Source organism: Cuculus canorus, chromosome 6, assembly GCF_017976375.1.
Source record: "Cuculus canorus isolate bCucCan1 chromosome 6, bCucCan1.pri, whole genome shotgun sequence".
NCBI classification, from domain to species: Eukaryota; Metazoa; Chordata; class Aves; order Cuculiformes; family Cuculidae; genus Cuculus; species Cuculus canorus.
In genome coordinates this window covers 2,001,947-2,012,541 of record NC_071406.1, presented here as the reverse complement: position 1 = coordinate 2,012,541, position 10,595 = coordinate 2,001,947, and the positions used below count along the sequence as shown (strand labels likewise).

The 10,595-nt window shown below is 44.3% G+C and overlaps 1 long non-coding RNA gene across 1 annotated transcript; it reads left to right on the top strand.

The window, feature by feature from the left end:
- The first annotated feature begins 4,717 nt into the window (after positions 1-4,717).
- Positions 4,718-7,702, top strand: LOC128852540 (uncharacterized). The gene is made up of 4 exons (XR_008450449.1): positions 4,718-4,882; positions 5,328-5,429; positions 6,723-6,849; positions 6,953-7,702. It is a non-coding gene; the product is annotated as an uncharacterized LOC128852540 (long non-coding RNA).
- Positions 7,703-10,595: the final 2,893 nt, after the last annotated feature.

Here is a 10,595-nt window from a genome sequence, read left to right as displayed (position 1 = left end):
GAATAGATGCATTGCAGTCATGGACAACATTTGAGCAACATCTTTGTCCTACGCCAAGAAAGAAAGCAAACACATTGCTTTCAGGTTTCCTTTAGAACTAAGCTGATTGATCTTTTAGCAAATAGTTCAGCCAGTATTTGCAATTTTGAAGGCAAATTTGCAAAAATAGCAAATTTCAATTTTGCAAATACTGGCTGAACTATTTGCTACGATTCACAGTCGGTCAACACTGGCTGTTAAAGAAATTTCTCCTCAAAAATACGAAATGCGCTGAGTAGTTGGAGAAAGAAGCTGACTTTGTAACTTCGCAGATGTGGCGGCTGCTTTCAGAGGGAAGCAGGAGGAGCTGTATGGAGCGAAGCATTGCCGTGAAGCTGGTTGGGCTCTGCGTGCGCACCTGAGGAGGCTTGTGCAAGAGCTGCCAGTGCAAGGTTTTGCTTTCATTTGCTATAGAAAGTGAAACTTGGATTGTACCCGGCTTGGACAGCAATCACCTTGTGCCAATTTGTTCAGTAGAGTTCTACCCGTGGGGTAATTATTATTTCAGTTTCAAATGTCCATATCTGTTTTTAAGATAAGGGGATGGAACTATGACCCTGTATTCAAGATATGGTTTTATTATTATTTTCTGCCTTGACAATGGAGAACTGTGTTTACTATTGCTTTGTAAACACAAAGCTGGTTACTAATGAGATGAGTAAAAGGGAGAGGTTTAGCTGGAGTAGCCAGGGAGGAGGAGGTGATTATGTTATGACCTAAGTACATCAGATTTCAGATTTAAATGTCAGAGTGGCAGGCTGTTCTCCAGGAACCGTGGTCACTTTGGGAAGTCACTGCTGATCTGAAAGAGCTCTGTTTCTCTAAACTCCAGAGAATACAGCACTGCCAATCTGTTTACATGGGATGCTTTGGGAGTTGAGCTGAACACAGTGTTTGTGCTTGTTTGGTGAAGAAGGTTTGTTAGAGATAGTGAACTCAGCCAAGTTCCTTAACTGAAATGGAGTTGACTTGGAGCTTATATAATTGATTTCTATGTGCTGTGTATTTATAGTGTTAACCACATATGAATCAGAGTAAAGGGAAAATCATTGATTTCATAACTCTGAAGAGTCTAGCTAGAGGGGAAAATTGAGGAGTAAAATATAGCATAGAGTACAAGAAGCTGTAAAACTCGCATGATTTCTCTGAGCCTGCTGCATTGATACCAGACTTGTTCTTCAGGAGTCTGAAAACCTCTTGTTGAGCCTAGAAATCTGAACTGGCAACTTCAAAAGAAAACCATGGCAGCACAGGGTTAGGACTCATCTGCAGCAGAAAATACTCCAATTAATCTGGAAGTTTTACAGCCACAAGCTTATCTTTTGTTGGTACCGAAACAATCTGATCATACTTCAGCTTCTGGACAGTTAAAAATCTCATGATGTTACCTTCAGAGGGAGAACATTTTGGTTCTTTTAGTGTTAACAGATCCAAAAAAGAAAGTAAATGGAATTTTGATGTTTAAATCGTAACTGTCATAAGGGAAACTGAGTTCCCTTCTAATCTTTGAGGTACCCCAGCTGCAAACGAGCCTTGTTCTCCAGATAGGTCTAGTAGAATCTTAATGTTGGCCGCTCTGAGTGCTTTAGCTTGATGATGCTGAGCACCCACGTTCAAACACTGAGGTGTTCTGATGGCACCTGTGGTACTTTCATACTCTGACAGAATCACATTCCATGGCTATCCAGTTTATTTTGTGCTTTCTTTCAAAATTTGGCCCACATAGGTGAGTGACACCATCCCTGCTTGACTTCAGGATTTGCAGAGCCTGAGAAAGGTTGTGTGTTTTTGTAGATTGTTAGTGCCCGGAAAAAAGGAAATAAAATTCCAGGTTCTTCTTTAAGGACCTGCTTATGTGTTCTGTCCACACACTATCCCACAAATACATTCCTTAATAAGTAGGGTGCAATCATGATTCTGTTCAACATTTTTTTTTCCCTGTATTCCTTGAGAAGTTTTCACATCTTCTGAGAGAGAGAACAGAGACCCCAGAACCAGTGTCAGGTGGTCAGAGCACCATTCCAGCAGCTGGGAGGAATGGATTTGGCCTCTCTTCTGTGAACCCAGGTGTCCTTTGCAGTTTGTCCAGCAGCTGTTCTGCCTACAGAGAATGCTGACTGCTGTACCACGTCCCATTCTGAGCAACCTGAACTCAGTTATCGTTAAAAAAAAATCCCTACAACCCTCAGTGCAATGCCTCCTGGAGAGGAGCAGATCCTCATCGTGCATTTATTATGTTCTTAGTAACTGTAGGTGATCTCTTATGTAGTGTGCAGGCTCCTAAGCAGCATTCTTGATCTCACTGCTGGCATACCAACGCATGTAGTTTGTCAAGCCTTGATGCCAAAGGGACACCGAGAACACACAGATGGTGGTGTCCCTGTCCTGTTGCTCCGGTTTTAGCTGGGATAGAGTTAATTTTCTTCCTAGTAGCTGGTATAGTGCTGTATTTTGGGGCGAGAATGAGGTTGATAACACACCAATGTTTCTAGTTGTTGCTAAGCAGTGCTTGTAGCGCGTCAAGGAGTTTCCAGCTTCCCGTGCTCCACCAGCGAGGAGGCTGGAGCTGCACAGGAAGCTGAAGGGGGGCACAGCCAGAAAAGCTGACCCAACCTCACCAAAGGGACATTCCAGATTGTACATCATTGTGTTCAGCATATAAACTGGAGGAGCTAGCTGGGGGCAAGTGGTTGCTGCTTGGGGGTGGGCTGGGCATCAGTCATTGGGTGGTGAGCAATTACATTGTGCACCACTTGTTTTGTGTATCCTATTATTATTGTTGTTGTTGTTGTTATTGTCTCCCTTTTGCTGTCCCAATAAGCTGTCTTTATCTCAGCCCGTGAGTTTTTGTTTTCATTATCTCCCCTGTCCCACTGGGGAGACTGAGCGAATGGCTGTGTGGTGCTCAGTTGCTAGCTGGGATTAAACCACAAAACATGCCTACCCTTGATTCTCCTATTTCTCCCATATCCTTAGTATTCGTGCAGCCACGTCGCACTCTAAACTGGGAAATAAGCCAACTTAAAAACTAACCCTGAACAAAGCTGGGTTTAGCTGGCTCATTTCATTCTAGGATGAAAAGCAGGAGGAGGTGGTGTGCGGCAAGATCAGTTTGCTCAGTGGGGGTGAAGAACAACTTATTCCAGTGGTGCTGCAAGCCGTAGCCTTGGTGTCTGATGTGGTACAGGGCGCCTTGGTGACAGGGGAGGTTCCAGACTTTGCTTCAAGGAGTACGTTTTAAGCATCATAAAACATAGTGCTTTTTTCTAGCAAGGCAAGGAAGAACAATATATGACAGTGAACATCCAGCACCTTTAGATGTCAGATATCTGCCTCTTATAAATGTATGAATCCGTTCCTAACACAAGCAAAATTATGAAATACTGTATCCCAATCCACGTTCCTTACAGGACAGATTCTGAAGTGTGTCCAGCAAGACTTGGGAAGGTTTCAGCTCCCCTAGGACATGTGTCCCAGAACACAGCGCTATGAGGCAATGCCGTGGTTTAGTAAACAGTCCCAGCAGGACTGCTAGCAGGCAAACAGTGAGGAAGAAATCATCTCGGACGCCTGTTGTTAGGCTGGAATCGCATTCCAGTTCTTTGACCCTAAATCACTGCACGTTAATGAAATACTTCTTTAAAATAACATTGTTCATGTTTCAGTGAGGGTTATTGGTTTATATAGGCAGAATAAATTCTAGTGTATGGGCCATTTTACACTGAAAAGATGGAAATGAGAAGAGAGGGAGAGCAGGAGAGGGTGTAGAGATGTGCCTGTCAATAGTATCAGTATGTGCTTTTATTTTATATGATGAATGAACAAGAATTGTTTCTATTCCTTAGGGATAAAAGAAGTTGCGTCTGAAACTCCCAGGTGTGTCCCAGGAGATTGCTGGTCATAGCATTGACTGTAACAGGGGGCAGAGTGTTTCTTTGGGGTGTCTCTGGCCTGAATGGCAGATTCTGGAAGTGTCCGTATGGAAAAAAAAGGTCTTTTCTGTTCCTTGCCAAGCTTTGTAGTCAGCAGGATTTCTGAATGAGTACTCTATTGAGATAATCTTTTGAGGAATGTTTAAGTAAGTGCCTTAGTCTCTGGAAATGCTTTTTGAAAGAGGAGGTGAGGTTTCTCCCTTTTCTTAATTTCCAAAAATGATTTAATACATGCCATGCTTCAGGAAAGAGATATTTATTGAGCGTAAACCAGATAAGGTCCTGTCTTAAACAGAAAGCCCTGGTACAGCTGAGGTAATTTAGAATCAGAGAATCATAGATCATGGAATGGTTTGGTTTGGAAGGGTCCTCAAAGCCCATCCAGTCCCACCCCTGCCATGGGCAGGGACACCTCCCAGTGGCTCAGGGGCTCCAAGCCCCATCCAACCTGGCCTGGAACCCCTCCAGGGATGGGGCAGCCCCCACTGCTCTGGGCACCCTGGGCCAGGGCCTCCCCACCCTCATTGGGAAGAATTTCTTCCTCATGTCTAATCTAAATCTTCGCCCTTCCAATTTAAAGCTGTTCCCCCTCATCCTGTCACTCTCAGCCTTTGGAAAAAGCTTTCCTCCCTCCCCAGCTTTCCTGGAGCCCCTTTCAGCAGTGGAAGCTGCTCTAAGGTCTCCCCACAGCCTTCTTTCGCTTCTCCAGGCTGAACAACCCCAACTCTCTCAGCCTGTCCTCATAGCAGAGGTATTCCAGCTGTTGGATCATCTTCGTGGCCTCCTCTGGACCCATTCTAACAGTTCCATACCACATGCCATGCTTCAGGAAAGAAACACTTATTAAGCGTAAAGCAGATAAGGTCCTGTGTTAAACAGAAAGCTCCGGTACAGCTGAGGTAATTTAAAACGTAAGTATGTGTGAGTTAAAACATGATATTGCTTTGGCCTTGACATCTTACTGGGAAATCTCAGAATTCTGAATGGTGAAGGAAATTTACTTTACCTGAAAAACTGATAATGAGAATCAAATGTGTTAGGTTCTGGTTTTTTTAACACCACTGGTTTGGTCAGTTCATCTCAAACCTCAGCTTAGACAAACCCGAGGAGTTAATAAACTGTGCACTGATATTCTGAGCCTTACCTTCTGTTGGCTTTGACAAACCAAGCCTAACTGGGAAAAGCATTAACTGAGTAAAAATGAAAAGCTCACAATTCCAGAGAATGCAGCTGTGCTTTCCAACTCCTGCTTCCATCCTCAAGTCTCTTGGCAGAGCCCAAGCTGCAGAATGCTGAATAGACTGCCTGAGGATATTTGCGTGTAATTCATTCTCTTTTCCCCTTTTTATTGAACAGCACAATGTGGAGCCAAGGACTGACTAGTGGCTGTCTCTCATTCTGCTGTGGAAATCCCACTTCCTTCTCCACAGAGATACCTCCACAAACAGGCTCTCCAGGGTAAATGTCTAAGATTTCATGGGTTGTGGGTTTTTTCTTTTCCCTTTTTTTTTCCAAAATAACCCCGGGCTTCATTGTTTTGAATGAACTTGTATTGCCATCTCTTCCTGTGCTCATGCACTTAACGCACTCTTCGGAAGATAAAGACACAACCGCTGTCAGCCCAGATCATTTCCAAATAAAGTGTTACTGACTCAAAGAGCTGCATTTAGTTTGTTTTTTTAAACACTGATTTTAAGCCGCTGATTCTGGCTGAAAATATTTTGTCATATCCAGCTCTTAAATAGGTGGCTCATATTCCCTGATACTCGGTTTTAGATCATAGAATCACAGAATGATTTGGGTTAGAAGGGACCTCACAGCCCATCCAGTTCCAACCCCCTGCCATGGGCAGGGACACCTCCCACTGGATCAGGGGCTCCAAGCCCCATCCAACCTGGCCTGGAACCCCTCCAGGGATGGGGCAGCCCCCACTGCTCTGGGCACCCTGGGCCAGGGCCTCACCACTCTCACCATGAAGTTCCTCCTTATGTCCAGTCTAAATCTGCCCCTCTCCAGTTTATACCCGTTGCCCCTACTCTTATCCCTTTGTGAACAGCCCCTCCCCAGCTTTCTTGCAGCCCCTTCAGGTACTGGAAGGTCGCTATAAGGTCTCCTGGGAGCCTTGTCTTCTTCAGGCTGAACAACCCCGACTCTCTCAGCCTGCCTTCATATGGGAGGTGCTCCAGCCCTCGGATCATCCTTGTAGCCTCCTCTGGACCCGTTCCAACAGTTCTATATACTCCTTATGTTGAGGATTCCAGAACTGGACACAACACTCCAGATATGGTCTCATATTCCAGATGAGGAGTAACAAGTCATCACGGTTACAGGTTAAATCAACATTACAATATCTGATGTGATGTTATTCGTGTCTGAAGGCAGCCTTAGAATACAGCGCATCAATTTGTATTTTTATTATTTCACCACTGAGAGCTCACTAACATTTCTAGAGAGGAGAGAACTGTTCACAAATTTGGGTAAAAAACAGTCGTGGCAAGAAAGAAATATGTTGAAAGATCTCAAAAATTTCCTTCAACGCTTTCAAAATTAAACCATTTCATTTTAATTTCAGACAGTTTGGAAAATAGCCATACTTCATAATTATTTTTTTTTAAACCTAAAATGAAAATTCAGTACTTTAAATCAAGCAAAATAAAAAACTTGATGCTAAATCTGTCTGTTTCACTAAAAATCACTTTCTATTTTTAAATAACAACTTTATTCCTTTCTGCATTCTTTGTGTTTGGCCAGCAGGGAGAAAATTGATGGATTTTACTGCTTTACTTGGATCTCAGTAACCACTCTTCCCAGTAGGAGCGTGCTGGCAATACCAGTCTTGCTTCAAAGCCAGGGGTACTCGACATGCAATAAAGTTCCGGTAAGATTTGTATCATCCTAGCTTCGGGGGAAAGATGATTCAGCTCTACAGCTTCATTACAGTGCTCTAAATCTGGGATATTAATTTTTTTCACTTGATGCAGCTGCTAATATTCCAAGAGGATGGAGCAAACAGTGTCTGGAATGGCAGCCAGCAGTCCTGCTTGCACTCAATACTCTGCCACAGTTGGGCTGGGGTTCCTGTAAGATACTTGGAGCTGTTCTGCAGACAACTGAGTATCAAACTCCACACATCTTCCACCCGCACAGAAGCACATCTGTGAAAAAAATGAAAATTTCAGTTTGAGTAACAAGGAAAATTTAAGAAAGAAAGAAGCAAATAGAATTTAGCCTCATTTTCCTTAGGGCAATCCATTGTGGCAGTGCTATCAAGAACAGTCTTCGATTATTTTTTCATTCTTAGAGCGAATTTGTGTACTTGAGGATACTGAATTAGAGCTGAAGGTTCATCTTGCTTTTGGCTCATACACAGATCAGTTTTGTCACTTGAATCAGCTACGCTGGGTATGTGATAGTGCACAGATTTTCTGAAGTTACATACTCATGAATAAACACCTTTAAGTGCGGAAATGCACGTCAGTCCAGCACTTTCTGTAGTACTGTTTAAAGACCCTTTACACTGCAAAACCAAATTGTTCTGACTTATTTGTTCATTAGCTCTGCAAGAATTCCCTCTTTACCTTGTCCTGGTTTTGACTGGGATAGTTAATTTTCTTCCTTGTAGCTGGTGTAGTGTGGTGCTTTGGATCTGGGATGACCATAATGTGGATAATGCACTGATGTTATTAGTTGTTGCTAAGCAGTGCTTGTACCAAGTCAAGGACCTTTCAGCTTGCCCTCCTCTGCCAGCGAGGAGGGAAAGGGACAGGAAGCTGGGAGGAGCACAGCCAGGAGTGCTGACCCTGCCTGGCCAAAGGGACATTCCATACTGTACGGCATTCTGCTCAGCATATAAACCAGGGGAATTGGTTAGGAGGCAGCAATCATTGCTCGGGGATGGGCACTGGTCATTGGATGGTGAGCAATTGCGCTGTGCATCACTTGTTTTGTATATTCTATAATTATTAGCATTCTCTCTCTTTGCTGTCCTATTAAACTGTCTTTATCTCAACCCATGAGTTTTCCTTTTCATTCTCTCCCCATCCCACTGGGACAGTGTGGAGGTGAGTGAGCAGCTGCACGGTGCGAAGTTGCTGGCTGGGGCTAAATCACAACATACCTTTTCATCTTCAAGGGGCAAGAAATTCTGATTTTTCATTTCTATTCCTATTTTGATATTTTTTTCTGCAGTGCCTGGATGATATTCAGTAATATTTACTGTCAGTTCTTTCTCAAGAAGATAAATATGAAGTGAATATCAATCAGTTATACTGTAAATTAACAGGGAAGAACAGCAGCTGTAACCCTGCTAAAGCCTCAGAGTGACTGAGGATGTTTAACAGCAATTAACTGGGTAATTTTTATCCATTTTTGACACGTTCCATATGGTGTTGGTTTAAATGAATTGTAGTTCATAGATGTATTTGTACAATTGAATTAATCTCCCCTGAAAGGGATTGCTTTGCCTGTTTGAATTGCTATTTAGGAGTGAAGTATTCTAATGGCATGCTGATAGCCTGGAGCTGGCAGAGTGAGAGAAGCACAGTCAAGAGTGAAAAACAAGGACTAATAAATACTGTAAAAATAAAATTTGATCAGTCACAACCTGCCAAGAATGTGAACAAAGCAGAAGGGCACCTTATAAACATACACAGAGGAGAAGGGAGAGGCCACATCATGTAAAAATGACTTACTGGAGAGCTATTACTATGAGATAGGGTAGTGCGCTTTTCTTCATAATGAGAAGTACAGGCTGAGAGAGTTGGGCTTGTTCAGGCTGGAGAAGAGAAGAGAAGAGAAGAGAAGAGAAGAGAAGAGAAGAGAAGAGAAGAGAAGAGAAGAGAAGAGAAGAGAAGAGAAGAGAAGAGAAGAGAAGAGAAGAGAAGAGAAGGCTGCGGCAAGACCTTCCAGTACCTGAAGGGGCTACAAGAAACTTGGAGAGGGACTAATTATAAAGCCATGGAGTGATAGGACGAGAGGCAATGGGTATAAACTAGAGAGGGGCAGATTTAGACTAGACATGAGGAGGAATTTCTTCACGCTGAGGGTGGGGAGGCCCTGGCCCAGGGTGCCCAGAGCAGTGGGGGCTGCCCCATCCCTGGAGGGGTTCCAGGCCAGGTTGGATGGGGCTTGGAGCAACCTAATCCAGTTGGAGGTGTCCCTGCCCATGGCAGGGAGTGAAACTGGATGGGCTTTGAGGTCCCTTCCAACCCAAATCATTCCATTCTATGATTTTATACCTAGAGGAAAGACTCCAAGTGTCATCGTTTCAGAAGCAGTAGGAATAAACTGTACCACTATCAAACCATTTCCAGCCAACTTGTGCAAATGGGCATTTCCCGGGTTATGATGCGATGCCAATATTAGTTAGCACCACTCTGCATGCTGTAACAGTGGTATTGCATGATCAGACACCAGCTCGATTCTCTTGAGGTCACAGGATGTGAACTGTGCCCGCACAGATAAGCAAACACAGAGCCTAACTCTGAAGGTTGGGAAACGGGTGGCAGACATCTAATACGTCATCCTACACGACAAAATAAACACAAAAAGGTTGGTAAAATACTGAGTCACCATGGCGTTAGGGAAAGAAAATTCATTTCCTCAGCAGCTGAAGCAGACAGCAGGAGGGAGGAGAGAAAATGAATGTGTGGTGGGGTAGGAAATGAGTGTTGCAGACATGAGGGGACATCTTAAGCAATGACTGCTGAGACTAATCCACCGAGTATGTTATCACCACGTTCATCTGCTTGGGGTTAGACAGGAATTTAGCCTAATGGTGCGAGGCAGATCAATGTGCGTGGTTCGCTTTCACAGGACCGGAGGTACTGCCCTCGAGCGAACAAGGCGACTGTAGGAGCAAGGACAGGTTTTGGCACTGCCATGCCAGCATCTAGGATGCTGGGTCTTACCAAAGGGCATCTCTGTGGAAGATCCCTGTATCCAACTGCAAAATCTGGAATACCACACAAAATGAGGAGTGTGGTAATAACAAAGCAAATGAGAAGTAAGAGTGGAAGAAATGGAGAGGACAAGTACCAAATTGTCATAGAGTCATGGAATGGTTTGGGTTGGAAGGGACCTCAAATCCCATCACGTTCCAACCTCCTGCCATGGACAGGGACACCTCCCACTGGATCAGGAGCTCCAAGCACCATCCAACCTGGCCTTGAACCCCTCCAGGGATGGGGCAGCCACAACTTCTCTGGCCTCGCCATCCTCACAGAAAAACATTTCTTCCTAGCATGTCATCAAATGACTGACAGCTTTTGGAACAGAACACTGCAGAATGCTGAAGATGTCCAGATGAGCAGCAAGGGTGGACCCCAGAGCACATCTAAAGGGAGCACTGGTGCCTGGTGAGCCTGGTGACAGCCTTCCTGGGAAACCAGCCTCAGAAATGGCATGGTAAGAGGTTTGTCTCAAACCATGAAGGAGCTGCCGCAGACTCTCCATGCGTTTTCCATAGCTGAATTCCTGCAGCCGCTGGATAAAATGCATGGCAAATTCAGAGGCCTCCAGGTTTTCCAAAGCGCTGACCTTATGGAGGAGTGATGCAGTGCTGGGCTATCCACTCCAGTTCCACCCTGAGTCTCATAAGATTCCTATTTTAATCTGTGTACCAGG